This window comes from Ovis aries, chromosome X, assembly GCF_016772045.2.
Source record: "Ovis aries strain OAR_USU_Benz2616 breed Rambouillet chromosome X, ARS-UI_Ramb_v3.0, whole genome shotgun sequence".
Classification (NCBI taxonomy): Eukaryota; Metazoa; Chordata; class Mammalia; order Artiodactyla; family Bovidae; genus Ovis; species Ovis aries.
The window spans coordinates 1,796,136-1,811,471 of NC_056080.1; the positions used below are offsets into that span (position 1 = coordinate 1,796,136).

Consider the following 15,336-nt stretch of genomic DNA (forward strand, 5'->3'; position numbering starts at 1 on the left):
CAATCTGATTGCTATAAGACACATTGTATATGTGAGCAGCTCTCAATACACACTGGAATCATGTGAGGACCTTGTCCAGGTCCTCACATGATTTATATTTTTAAAATATAAATTTTGGAAAAATATAAAATTTATATTTTTAAAATATAAAATTCTGGAAGACAAATATGACATGGGCAGCAGTATTCTAAAACTTCTCAGGTGAGCCCCCATGTGCATCCAGGTCAAGCAGTGCTGGGTAGATCAATACCTTTCAAAACTTACTATGCACACAGGCCACCCAGGATACTGGGTAAAATGCAGATCATACTTGCAGGGTGAAAGCTGAGATTCTGTATCTTAAGAAGCTCAAGGTGATATGTGGAATACACTCTAAGTTGCATGTGGCCAGATGACCCTAAAAGGCAAGGTGGGGAGGAAATACACAGAAATTTCTACAAATACACAGGAATATTTAGAATTGAGATTTTCAGGGCTTCCCTGGTGGTCTCAGTTCAGTCCAGTTCAGTCGCTCAGTTATGTCCGACTCTTTGCGACCCGATGAACTGCAGCACGCCAGGCCTCCCTGTCCATCACCAACTCCTGGAGTTCACTCAGACTATGTCCACTGAGTCGGTGATGCCATCCAACCATCTCATCCTCTGTCATCCCCTTCTCCTCCCGCCTTCAGTCTTTCCCAGCATCAGGGTGTTTTCAAATGAGTCAGTTCTTCGCATCCGATTGGCCAAAGGATTGGAGTTTCCGCTTCAGCATCAGTCTTCCAAGGAATATTCAGGATTGATTTCCTTTAGGATGGACTGGTTGCATCTTCTTGCAGTCCAAGGGACTCTCAAGAGTCTTCTCCAGCACCACGGTTCAAAAGCATCAACTCTGCGCTCAGCTTTCTTTATAGTCCAACTCTCACATCCATACATGATTACTGCAAAAAAAATAGCTTTGTCTCTGCTTTTTAATATGCTGTCTAGGTTGGTCATAGCTTTTCTTCCAAGGAGCAAGCGTCTTTCAATTTCATGGCTGCAATCACCATCAGCGGTCATTTTGGAGCCCAAAAAAATAGTCTCTCACTGTTTCCTCTGTCTCCCCATCTATTTGCCATGAAGCGATGGGACCAGATGCCATGACATTAGCTTTCTGAATGCTGAGTTTTAAGCTGACTTTTTCACTCTCCTCTTTCACTTTCATCAAGAGGCTCATCAAGGTGTCATGTTCTAGGGCTTCACAAAGAGTCACTTGGGAAGAACAATATGCATCAAGGGTACCAGGAGCCGAGTTCCATGACGAGGCTACAGTACGTGAAGCGTCAGTCTCGCTAGTAGGTGCTGTGCGATGCTATAGGGCTGCAGGCTTTCACAGGGCAGGCTGCCATGCTGCAGCGGTCCCCAGGGCAAGGAACTGCAGGCGTCCGGTAACCAACATCCAGCAAAGCAGTGAAGCTCACAGCCTATGGGAATCGAGAGCTCACCAACAACCAGGAGGCGGGCTCCTCCACCAAGGCAGATACCCAAGCGTACAGGGTGTATCTTCCGTCATCCAGAAATGGACCTAGTGCTGTGTCCCGTCTGGGTACCAAATGTGTTCACCCATCAACACCATTAACATATGTGGCTCAATGTTGCTTCTCAAAGAAGCTACAAGGTGTAGCTTTGCTTCCTTTGTTTTGCAACGGCTATTGCGGCATCTGATATTACACGGTGAAGAGAAACGTCTGTTTATTAAGGCAGAAATTTAAAGAACATTTAAGTCAGTGCTCTAAAGGACCTTAAGGAAAAGAAGTCTTAAAAAGTGGGGACGTGTGTGTGTTAGCCGCTCGGCCGTGTCCGACTCTCTGTGACCCCATGGACTGCAGCCCACCAGGCTCCTCTGTCCATGGGATTCTCCAGGCAAGAACAGTGGAGTGGATAGCCATGCTCTCCTCCAGGGGATCTTCCTGACCCAGGTCTCCTGCAGTGCAGGCAGATTCTTTACCATTCGAGCCACCTGGAAAGCTCTGTGTGTACATATAGCTGATCCACTTTGCTGTACAGCAGAAACTAATGCACACCCTAGACCAAGTATACTCCAATGTGCAGAAGGGCGTGGCCACCCACTCCAGTCTTCTTGCCAGGGAAATTCCACGGACAGTGGAGCCTGGTGGGCTGCAGTCCATGGGGCTGCAAAGAGTCGGACACGACTGACCGAGTTCCACACACACAAACACATACTCTACTAAAAATGTTTTTTAAAAAGAACACTGATGTTCTCATTACTAATTTAAATGCCCAATGGATAAATGGTTTTTCGAGCTTTAACTACCTGACCCCTCCTCAGCTGCCATCCCTCTTTTATTTTTCGTTTATTCACAGGACTCTCCCAGCTCCTGGTGGTAGCTGGCTTCTTACCCAAACTGTAAGCTATGAAGGAGCCACACTCACGCGGTCCCCAAGTGAGTGAAGTCGCTCGGTCGTGTCCAACTCTTTGTGACCCCATAGACTGTAACCTACCAGGCTCCTCCATTCATGGGATTTTCCAGGCAAGAGTACTGGAGTGGGTTGCCATTTCCTTCTCCAGAGGATGATCCTGACCCAGGGATCGAACCTGGGTCTCTGACATTGTAGGCAGATACTTCACTGTCTGAGCCACCAGGGAAGCCTCCACATGGTCCCCAAGATGGCAGTAACTGGATGAAGCCTTCCTTCTGGATTCACTACGTAATCCTGAGCCAGAAGTTCATTTTTCTCCCTCAACTTTCTTTCCCACCACCAGAACCGCAAACTACACGGTAATATCGAAACACCAGCTGTGCTCAGATAACCTGCTGTTACATTTTCTCAGCTCTGCCTACGTTCTTGCTCCATCTGATAAGTACCGGGATTTATCTCCCTTCCAAATGGTAAAGAAAGAAGCTGGACAAAATAATAATAATAACACTAACATAAACTACGCATTGTCATGTCAGAGTCCTCCAGGGGAGCTCAAAGTCCCGGTGACCAACTCAGGAATGCAGAGGAGAGCTATCACCTACTGGATGTATCGTCAGCATAAACTTGAAGCCCATTACAAAGTGGTGCTGGGCTTCCCTGGGGGCTCAGTGGTAAAGAATCCACCTGCTGATGAAGGAGACGTGGGCTCAGTCCCTGGTCTGGGAAGATGCCACGTGCCGTGGAGGTGAGCCCGGGCTCCGCAATGACTGCATCTGTGCTCCACAGCCTGGGAGTCGCAATGCCTCAGCCCACAAGATACAAGTATGGAAGCCCAGGAGCCTACACCACATCCTGCATGGCAAGACAAGTCACTGCAGTGAGACCACATCCTCCAACAAGACAAGTCACTGCAGTGAGACCACATTCTGCACAAGACAAGTCACTGCAATCAGAAGCCCGTGCATTGCAACTAGAGAGGAGACCCCAAAGGCCACACAGTGACAAAGATCCAGCACCTCCCAAAATATATTTTTTAAAAAAGATGCTATAAGTGTGGAGCTAAGTCACTTCCGTCGTGTCCAACTCTGTGCGACCCCATAGACGGCAGCCCACCAGGCTCCACCATCCCTGGGATTCTCCAGGCAAGAACATTAGAGTGGGTTTCCATTTCCTTCTCCAATGCATGAAGGTGAAAAGTGAAAGTGAAGTCGCTCAGCAGTGTCTGATTCTTCGAGACCCCGTGGACTGCAGCCCACCAGGATCCTCCATCTGTGGGATTTTCCAGGCAAGAGTACTGGAGTGGGGTGCCATTTCTGGAGATGCAAACTACGAAACACTCAGGTCATAAAGTATCTTTCAAAGGTGGTATCTTAAACAGTGTTTACTTAGAGATACCGCTATCTGTCTCACAGGGACTGCAGATAATTTTGAGTACTTTAAGCATCTTTTATGAGATATCTGCTAGGTCTAACGGTTCACACTCTTTGAGTGGGGCTTTCAAATGTTTAGGACCAAAGTGAGAAATCACACACGTGCGTGCATTTGTGAGTCATCTTTAATTGCTGGGAGTCCAGGCGGTTTTGAAGCCGTGAATGTTGTGTAATACTGTTTGCTGTGACCGAGTTGTGTGTGGGAGAGGGGGCATCATGCCTGAGAGTTTCTAACCTCATGATCTTCTGTCTACAGAGACGCCTGTTCGGTTGTGTGTGCCGTCTGTGTGTCTGTTTACCTCTCAGGGGCTGGCATCTTTTCTGGACACAGGAGGACCCCAGGTTCTGACCACTCTCCTGGGGTGCGGACTCGGAGCACAATGACCAGACTTTCCCACACCGCGTTGGTTTACAAATGTCACTGGTTTTCTTTGCTCTGAGGTCACCTATGAGCTCCTCTCAGCCACAGCAGGCTTCCCTGGTGGCTCAGACGGTAAAGAGTCTGCCCGCAAGGTGGCTGGAGGCCCAGGTTCAATCCTTGGGTGGGGAAGATCCCCTGGAGAAGGGTATGGCAACCCACTCCAGTCTTCTCACCTGGGAAATCCCATGGATAGAGGAGCGTGGCGGGCTACAGTCCACGGGGTCATTTCAAAGAGTTGGATCCCACTGAGTGACTAAAACTTCCACTTTTCAAGCCACCGTAAAAAGCATCATGGGGGTCTCATCTCTACCAAGACACATTTCATGCCATTTGAACAAAACTATAATTGTGCCTAGGGCTACAGAATCATGCATGGGACTCTGCTGTTCTGTGGTGTGTCTGGAAAGTCTGAAAGTTGTCAGTCATGCCCAACTCTTTGTGACCCCATGGACTGGTCCATGGGATTCTCCAGGCCAGAACACTGGGGTGGGCACCGTTCCCTTCTCTGGGAAATCTTCCCAACCCAGGGATCGAACCCAGGTCTCAAGAGATATTTAAGTTTCCTCTGGGGTAAAATCGTCTCTCAAGTAACATTGCCTGCTGATTTGCCGTTCCACGCTAGCGGTTCCACAGGCTGGAATGTCCCTTCTTTCCTCTCACCACCCCCTGCCCCTTCTACCAGCCACAGGCATCTAAGCACGAACACCAGGACATTCCCAAGCTTCTGAGCCAGCTCTGCTGTGGGCGTGAAAATACGCCTTCTCGGGTTCACAATTCAGCCATGCTCGAGTTCTGGAAAATGAAGGCAGCTACTAGCCGGCGGCCGGATTTGAGGTTTCAAGGTTTGAGGAAATGTGGGCAAGTCAAATCTGCATGCATCTTTCCCATTCCCACAAGGAGAAAGCTGAATGTGTTCCAAAGTGATTTTCCCTGGGGCTAAGAGCAAACTGTGGACCTCAGCCTGGGGATGACTTCAATGTCGGAATGCTATTTCAAATCCAGACTCTTATCAACTAAGGAATAACTGTGCAGTACCGCGTTCACGCTGCTGCTGCTAAGTCGCTCAGTCGTGTCCGACTCTGTGCGACCCCATGGACTGCAGCCTACCAGGTTCCTCCGTCCATGGGATTTTCCAGGCAAGAGTACTGGAGTGGGGGGCCACTGCCTTCTCCTATGTTCATAATATCCTCCAAATGTCACTTTGGTGCAATCGTCTATGAATTGCTCAGAGGTTATGCAGAAAGCATCAAGAATTAAATAATTTGCTTCTTTTTGCTCATTTAGTTAAATATCTAATGCCTAAAACAAGATGCGGACAAGTGACGAGCAATCTGATCTAAATTTTAAATGTGATCTGCTTCTGTTGAGCGTACCATGCTCTCATATTACATAGGGTGACCCATAAAGCTACCTCATATTTTAAGAACACTTAACTCCATTGCAGAGACATCTCTGAAATGTGTTCTGCCATGAAGAGAAGCTCACACTTCTCAAGCGTCCTTCATATTACTATGTATGACTTCTCCAGTCTATCAGCATTTATAGATTTCTAGTTTCCAGTAAACTAAGTTTAAAGGCATAAACGGCTCTGCAGTTGTGTATAGGTCTGTTATTAATATCACAGCTGGGGTTTTAGAACGCTTTGAGCCGATCTGAAAGAAGCTAGGTGCATAGTTGCATTACTGTTGGTGTTATAACAGCCAGGTATCACAAAGTCTCTAGTTTGCTATGAAATAACTAAGTCCTCCAACCTAGAGGAGATCAGTCCTGGGTGTTCACTGGAAGGATGTTGAAGCTGAAACTCCAATCCTTGGGCCAGCTGATGTGAAGAGCTGACTCATCTGAGAAGACCCTGATGCTGGGAAAGATTGAGGGCAGGAGGAGAAGGGGACGACAGAGGATGAGATGGTTGGATGGCATCACCGGCTCGATGGACTTGAGTTTGAGTAAGCTCTGGGAGTTGGTGATGGACAGGGAGGCCTGGCGTGCTGCAGTCCATGGGGTCGCAAAGAGTCGGACAAGACTGAGCGACTGAACTGAACTGAAGAATGAAAATGAGGAGAATAAATGTAGCCATGCGGATCAAAAGAAAAACTCCAAGATATCTGATATAAATGTATGACAGAGAAAAACCAAAGATTCTGAGTGTTTAAACTCAAAGAAAATCTAGACATAAAATCAAAATAATAAAAAAAAAACATTTCAAAATACACACTTCAGTGCACGTAAAAAGAGAGAGAAAGGGAACAGAGGTAAATTATACAGAAGGGATATGTCCTCTCTGATCTGTCTCAAGGTCCCCGGGGAGCCCCCTTGGCTGGCAAGATAGTTGCCTCATAGCAACTGGCTCCAACATCATACCGTGACTTGCCACAACAATGTGGTATTATATTACTAAAGTAAAAAATAAAAATTCAAGGGGAGGAACAAGTCCCATTAGAAATTCGACTTCCATTCAATATGCAGTCTACGTCTGACTCTCCCATCACTTTGCTGTCCTAACAATGGAGCCAAGTGGACATCCTGTCCTAGAACTGACGCCCACAGTTTCTCCAAACGTGAGCAGCCGCAGATTCAAAGGCCAAATGAAGACTCAGCGGGATGCGATGATTCCACAGCACTGTCAGCAGAGACACAGACAGATGGAGGGAAATACACAGTCTAAGGGTTTTAATGTCTCTAAGAGACATTATCACAGCCACACGTACCCAAAAAAACTCAGGATTTTCCACTTGCACCTGTTATAGATTGCAAATGACTGTCCTTTTTTGAAAAAAAAAAAAAAAAATCTTGTCGCCATAAAACAAGGACTGTAATTCTCAGGTTGTAAATTTGGCTAGTCTCTAAATCTACAAGTATAATAATTGTCTATTTTTGTCACACTGCCGCCACCCAATTCACACACCCGCTGCGGATGTGGTCTACAGTTTTTGTTGGCATGAGCTGAGTGGTAACAGATTTCTTCGTTGCTGAGTGCGTTCCAGCCCGTGACAAGCCCGGTTCTGCAACGCTCACAGCATCTGTGCTCACCCTACACTTTCCAAAGCCAGGGCTATTTTCAAGCCACACTTTCGGTGCCTCACTACAGCTCACTTCCTTATCTGCTCACCTCTGCACTTGCTGTGTCTTTCCTTCTCGAATCACAGTGTAAAAGGTGACCAACCACACGGACGGTGAGCAGCAGAAAGTGGCAGAGGCATGGGGCCACCTCTGAATTAGGGCAATCCCGTAAGAGATGCCCTGGCAAGACGGAAGACGCCCCAGTCCCAGGACGCTCCGTCCTGATCCCCAGAATCACGGACAGAGGATGTCACTGCCTGGATGAGGTGAAGGGCTTTGTGGATGATGCCAGCGGGGTGCCAATCACTCACTTTTGAGTCAGTTAAAGGGGAGACTATCTGAGAGGTTCTGATCCTCTCAGCCGGTTCTCCCGCACAAGCAGAGCTTTTTCGCTGGTGGTTTAGCAGACGGGGAAACTCAGAGATACCCCAGGCATATGAAGGACCAATGTGAATCAGCTGAACTGAGAGGGATGGACCTAGAGCCCAACACACGGAGTGAAGTCAGTCAGAAAGAGACACGCTGAACACATATATGTGGAACCTAGGAAGATGGTGCAGGACAAGACTAGAGATGCAGGCGTAAGGAACGGATGTGTGGACACAACTGGGGAAGGAGAGCGTGGCGTGAACTGAGACAGTTGCCCTGCCCTGTACACGACCACATGTAACCCAGACAGCTAGTGGGAGGCCGCTGTATAGCACAGGGGGTTCAGGCTGGTGCTCGAAGATGACACAGAGGGGCGTGATGGCTGGAAGACCGGGAGGCTCAAGAAGGAGGTGATCAGTGTGTGTGTGTGTGTGTTATAACATTATAATGCTATAATATTGTAATATATGTTAAATTATAACAATGTTATATACCTAGAATGTTTTATAATATATATACATGGAATGTTAGAAAATTCCCTCTGTGATATTAGTAACAGACCTATACATAACTACACACACACACACACACACGTATATAGTAATATCGTAATGGCTGACTTGCATTGCTGTACGGCAGAAAGCATCAATTTTTCAGCGCTCAGCTTTCTTTATAATCTATAGAATGGATGATTCTGAACTGTGGTGTTGGGGAAGACTCTTGAGAGTCCCTTGGAATGCAAGGAGATCCAACCAGTCCATCCTAAAGGAAATCAGTCCCTGACTATTCATTGGAAGGACTGATGCTGAAGCTGAAACTCCAATATTTTGGCCACCTGATGCAAAGAACCGACTCACTGGAAAAGACTCTGATACTGGGAAACATTGAAGGCAGGAGGAGAAGGGGACGACAGATGATGAGATGGATGGATGGCATCACTGATTCAATGGACATGGGTTTGGGTGAACTCTGGGAGTTGGTGATAGGCCTGGCGTGCTGCGGTCCATGGGGTCACAAAAAGTAGGACATGACTGAGTGACTGCAATGAACTAAATGGCAGAAAGCAATACAGCACTGTAAAACAGTTATCCTGCAATTTCAAAATAATTAAACAAAGATAATTTTTAAAAAGTGTGGTTCAGGATGGGGAACACATTTACACCCATGGATGTATGGCAAAACCAATACAATACTGTAAAGTAATTAGCCTCCAATTAAAATAAATAAATTTATATTTAAAAAATAAAAATAAATTAAAAGTGTGTCAATGCATTGTTGCTGACTTGGAAGACAGAGGACCACGTGCAGGGAGAGATGAGAGGTCCCGGAATAGAGTATGGCCACCACCTAACACCCAGCAACAAAGCAAAGACCTGCACCAACAAGCTGCAAGGAGCTGCTTCTCCACCATGGGAGGGAGCTTGGATCTGGGCTCTTCTCCACAAAGCCCACAGTCAGGAGCCTACCCTTTAGGGCACTGTGTGACTTTGGTCTTCCAAGACCCTAAGCAAAGAATTCAGCAATGCCTTGCTGCGTTCTTGACCTACAAGAACTGTGAGCTAATAAGCAGATTGTGTCTGAAGTCCCCACACCTTTGGTCAGTTGTTACACAGCGGTGGAAAACTAATCCCAATGTCTTCCACAAGAACTTCCAAGTCTGCTGGGTACAAGGATGCTGTGCACAACATGAGGAATACAGTCAATATTTAATAACTTAGTATGGATTGCTCAGTCATGTCCGACTCTTTGCGACCCCATGGACCACAGCTCGCCAGGCCTCCCTGTCCATCACCAACTCCCGGAGTCCACTCAAACCCATGTCCATTGAGTTGGTGATGCCATCCAGCCACCTCACCCTCTGCCGTCCCCTTCTCCTCCTGCCCTCAATCTTTCCCAGCATCAGGATCTTTTCCAATGAGTCAGCTCTTTGCATCAGGAGGCCAAAGGATTGGAGTTTCAGCTTCATCATCAGGCCTTCCAATGAACAATCAGGACTGATCTCCTTTAGGATGGACTTGTTGAATCTCCTTGCAGTTCAAGGGAGTCTCAAGAGTCTCCTCCAACATCACAGTTCAAAAGCATCAATTCTTTGATGCTCAGCTTTTTTTAATAGTCCAACTCTCATATACACACATGACTACTGGAAAAACCACAGCCTTGACAAGATGGGCCTTTGTTGGCAAAGTAATGTCTCTGCTTTTTAGTATGTTGTCTAGGTTGGTCATAACCTTCCTTCCAAGGAGTAAGCGTCCTTTCATTTCATGGCAGTCAATCACCATCTGTGGTGATTTTGGAGCCCCCAAAATAAAGTCAGCCACTGTTTCCCCATCTATCTGCCATCAAGTAATAGGACCAAATGTCATGATCTTAGTTTTCTGAATGTTGAGAGCTTTAAGCCAACTTTTCCACTCTCCTCTTTCACTTTCATTAAGAGGCTCTTTAGGTCTTCTTCACTTTCTGCCATAAGGGTGGTGTCATCTGAATATCTGAGGTTATTGATATTTCTCCACACAATCTTGATTCCACCTTGTGCTTCCTCCAGCCCAGCGTTTCTCATGATGCACTCTGCATAGAAGTTAAATAAGCAGGGCGGCCAATACACAGCCTTGACATACTCCTTTTCCTATTTGGAACCAGTCTGTTGTTCCATGCCCAGTTCTAAGTGTTGCTTCCTGACCTGCATACAGATTTTGCAAGAGGCAATCTTGCAAACCCATCAAAATATTCCATTAGCTTGTTGTCCACTTGAAACAAATGTACTATTTTTAAAAACTTTTTAATTTTGCACTGGTGTATAGCTGATAAACAATGTGATGATTTCAGGGGAACAGCAAAGGGACTCAGCCATATATACGCATGTATTGCTTGTCCTCCAAACTCCCCTCCCATCCAGGCTACCACATGACACTGAGCAAAGTTCCCTGTGCTGTTCAGCAGGTCCTTGCTGGTTCTCCATGTTAAACACAGCAGTGTGCCCATGTCCATCCCATCCCTAACTATCCCTTCCCCCATCCTTCCCCCTGGGAACCATCAGGTTATTACAGAGTATTGAGCAGAGTTCCCTGTGCTGTCCAGCAGGGCCTTGCTGGTTCTCCATGTTAAATACAGCAGTGTGTCCATGTCCATCCCAAACTCCCTGATTATCCCTCCCCCTATCTTCCTCCCCGGGAACCATAAGGTTATTACAGAGGATTGAGCAGAGTTCCCTGTGCTGGACAGCAGGTCCTTGCTGGTTCTCCATGTTGAACACAGCAGTGTGTCCATGTCCATCCCAGACTCCCTGACTATCCCTTCCCCCACCCTTCCCCCTGGGAACCATCAGGTTATTACAGAGTATTGAGCAGAGTTCCCTGTGCTGTCCAGCAGGGCCTTGCTGGTTCTCCATGTTAAATACAGCAGTGTGTCCATGTCCATCCCAAACTCCCTGATTATCCCTCCCCCTATCTTCCTCCCCGGGAACCATAAGGTTATTACAGAGGATTGAGCAGAGTTCCCTGTGCTATCCAGCAGGTCCTTGCTGGTTCTCCATGTTGAACACAGCAGTGTGTCCATGTCCATCCCAGACTCCCTGACTATCCCTTCCCCCACCCTTCCCCCTGGGAACCATCAGGTTATTACAGAGTACTGAGCAGAGTTCCATGTGCTGTCCAGCAGGTCCTTGCTGGTTCTCCATGTTGAACACAGCAGTGTGTCCATGTCCATCCCAAGTTCCCTAAGTTTCCCTTCCCCTCATTCTTCTGCTGGCAAGTTCTGTGAGCCTGCTTCTGTTTTGTAAATAGGTTCATCTGTAGCATTTCTTAGGCGCCCCTACGTTCCCTGCAGTACTGTTTACAATAGTCAAGACAAGGAAACAGTGGAAGTGTGCACTGACAGAGGAATGCAGGAAGAAGATACGGTGTGTGTGTGTGTGTGTGTGTGTGTGTGTGTGTGTGTGTGTGCATGCGTGCGTGTGTACACAATTAGGTAGAATGAAATAATACCATTTTGGCAGCAACACTGATGGGCCTACTTCTTGATCATCATACTGAGTGAAGTAAGGCAGACTACTATAATATTGTAAAGTTAACTGAGCGACTTCACTTTCACTTTTCATTTTCATCCATTGGAGAAGGAAATGGCAACCCCCTCCAGCGTTCTTGCCTGGAGAATCCTAGGGACGGGGGAGCCTGGTGGGCTGCCGTCTATGGGGTCGCACAGAGTCGGACACGACTGAAGTAACTTAGCAGCAGCAGCAGCAAGTTAACTATATTTCAATGAGAGCAACACAAAACAAAATGCCCAAAAACCTTGGGACTGGCTATTTTGAGATGACCGTGGGCAATAAAGGGCTTCCCTGGTGGTTCAGCTGGTAAAGAATCCGCCTGCAATGCGGGAGACCCCAGTTCGATTCCTGGGTTGCAAAGATCCCCTGGAGAAGGGATAGGCTACCCACTTCAGTATTCTTGGGCTTCCCTGGTGGCTCAGCTGGTCAAGAATCCGCCTGCAATGTGGGAGACCCCGGTTTGATCCCTGGGTTGGGAAGATGCCCTGGAGAAGGGAAAGGCTCCCCACTCCAGTATTCTGGTCTGGAGAATTCTACGCACTGTATAGACCATGGGGGTTGCAAAGAGTTGGACACGACTGAGCGACTTTCACTTTCATACAATGCAAATGGGCAATAAAGGTCCATCTGGGGATTAATCCTGTTTCCTTTCTCCTGCAGTGTACAAGTCACACTGCTTGTACCATCTACACGCTTCTTAAATTCATCCTTCCTGGACGACTTTCACCTAGGTTTTGGCAAGAACCTCCTCCTTCTCTCATCTCATCTCCAGCCTCTGGTCTGAGCTCCCTCTGACTGTCCACAGCCAGATTCATCCTCTCAAAACAGAGCTGGGACTGACCAGCCTATGCTGCTGCTTTAAAAAAATAAAATAAAATAAGGAATCATCATGGGGGACTGCCCTGGTGGCTCAGTGGTAAAGAATCCACCTGCCAACACTGGAGATACTGGTTCGATCCCCAGTCCAGGAAGATCCCACATGCCTCAGAACAACTAAGTCTGTGTATCACAAGTACTGAGCCTGAGTACTGGAGCCCAGGAATCACAACCACTGAGCCCACGTGTCGCAACTACTGACGTCCGTGAGCCCTAGAGACTGCGCTCTACGACAAGAGAGGCTACTGCAATGAGAAGCCTGCGAACCATAAACAGAGAACAATTTCCGCTCACCCCAGCTGGAGAAAAGTCTGTGCAGCAGCAAAGACCCAGCACAGCCAATAAACAAACAGAATCAGCTTTACAAAAGGAACCATCATTACCCCCTTTTTGAAGCATGAAACCCTCCTGCCAAAAGTCAAGTTCTCCAGGACCCATCTCCAGTCTTCCTCTCGGTCATTAATTCTTGTGACATCACACAGTGTTGACTCCAATCAAACCGGTGCCTTGGACTGGTGAGCTCCTGACTCTGCAGTTTCGTGATGTTCCGCTTCCAACGAACAGCACCAGAAATGTGCTGTTTCTGCAGCACATGCTAACGTGTGCCTTGGCACAGGCGTCGCACTGGTACACATGCCTCCAGTTCAGTCGCTCAGTCGTGTCTGAACTTTTGCGACCCCATGGACTGCAGCACGCCAGGGCTCCTTGTCCATCAGCAACTCCCGGAGTCTACTCAAACTCCTGTCCATCGAGTCGGTGATGCCACCCAACCAGCTCACCCTCTGTTGTCCCCTTCTCCTCCTGCCTTCTGCCTAGCTGCAGTCCACGCTTGACAGCTCAGTGCAGACGCGACGTGCCATGCGAGGACCTCTCACATGGCGTTCAGTGTCTCTTCCATTGTGAGTTTGCACCGCCCAGCGACACGGCCCGGACAGTCTATGCTTCCTGATCTAAGACATCTGGCAGCCCCTGCAGGTGAAAGGCAAAAATCTGCCCCGGATTCATCACTGTCTTCCTTCAAGCCCTCGGTTTAATGCCGTATGATATGAGGAGTCCCCAAGAGGGCGGATTTGTGCAGGACGTAAAGAGTACCGAAGGATGGGAGAGGGTCTTCTCAGAACACAGCCACAGTATAAAGTAAAGTCGAAAAGCCGCCAGTTTGCAGAACACCCTGTGCGAGATGATTTGTGCTTTTGTTTCTGTGGTTTCTCTTCTTTCATCGATTCATTTTCGGAAGAAAGGAGAAATGGGAAAAAAAGAAAGTTGGGCTCAAGTTGTGAAAGAAAACAACTGCTAAGAGTGATGACTGCCTGTGAGTAAGATGCAATGAAATGTGAAATGTCTTATTTCTATACTGCATGTACTTCACACATTATTTCTGTAGTTTTATTTCACATATTACACCTACTGGTATGAGCAATTCCCTGGATGCCGTGATGAGTCGCAGGTCAAAACGCCCAACTGATTCTTGTCTGCTATCTTCTCAGACTTCCAACTATGAGCAGTTCAGTGCTACGGGCATCCTTTGCTCTTTAATTTCCAATCTAATTTAGGCACACGGTAGGGGGTCAGATGCAAACTGTACCTGATTAAAATATGGTGGATGCAAAACCCAAAGTTTAAGAGTTCTTACTCGGGAGGCGCTTTCTTCGCTTACATTTGAAAAGAGAAGGCACAGGCTATAGCTCTTCAGCCCTCGAGTCACTAGGCAGGATTGAACCTTCCATTTCCATCAGTTCAGAAAACAGTGAAAACAATCGATATTTAAAATAAAATTGTTGAAAAGGAGATGTGTTTGAGATGTGCTTTCATATTTTCTGAATCGAAGAATTTTTCTTAAAATCTATACAAAAATATCTTATGTTCTCTTCTTTCAAATGGAAGGCTATATTCTTACTTGTGAAACTTAATTCCAAGAATATAAGGTCAAGTTTTAAGTGATTAGTGTAACTGTCACATAATATGTAAATATTTCACAGGAACGGGCTGTCATTAGTAATTTAGCGTTTCGGTTTGTGAAGCAAATGCCTTCCACCTGCCTGCACGAAAGCAAACAAGGAAAACCCCGAGGGCTCTTCTCTTTATAAGCGGAAAGGCTACCTGGAGAAGAGGAGGCACTAGGGTGAGAGTCCTGACGTCCCAGAGGAAGTAATATTCTTGCTGTACCATTCGGGGGCTCTGTGACATCGAACGGAACCCTCAGAGGGGCAATCCAAACCAACCTCAGAGGTCACAAAGCCTGCTCATCTCTACTGAACGCCTGGACAGCTCTCACTTTCACTCGGGAAAACGGATGGAAGCAGAATGTCACGAAACCGCAGTGACAGGAACGCACACCAACCGCCGGATAAGTTAAACACTGATCTCACGCGCGGTTTCAGCAGAGAAGGGGTTTAGTGGCTTAGAAGCGGCTTAGCTCAATGTATGGCAAAACCACTACAAGATTGTAATTAGCCTCCAATTAAAATAAATGAATTTTTTACAAAAGAAGCGGTTTAGCGACGAGAATGTAAAACACACACCAACTTGATGCTCAACAGTATTCTAATCATGCCACATCCGTTAACAGAGATTAAATTTATGTGCAAAGGAAAATAACGAAAAAGCCAGAAAGAATACTTGAAAATTAGAAATAGAAGGATGGGAAAAGTTCATCGGAACAATGGAAGACAAAGTAGGGAAATGCCTAGAATATAAAACTAAAAGATAACCTGTATATATAATTTGAGATAAAAGCAA

General features: G+C 46.8%; 1 long non-coding RNA gene across 3 annotated transcripts in view; it reads right to left on the bottom strand.

Moving 5' to 3' along the window:
• The window catches only part of LOC105605336 (uncharacterized), a 327,912-nt gene that overhangs the window by 93,362 nt on the left and 219,214 nt on the right, over positions 1–15,336 (bottom strand). The gene's annotated exons all lie outside the window — the stretch shown is intronic.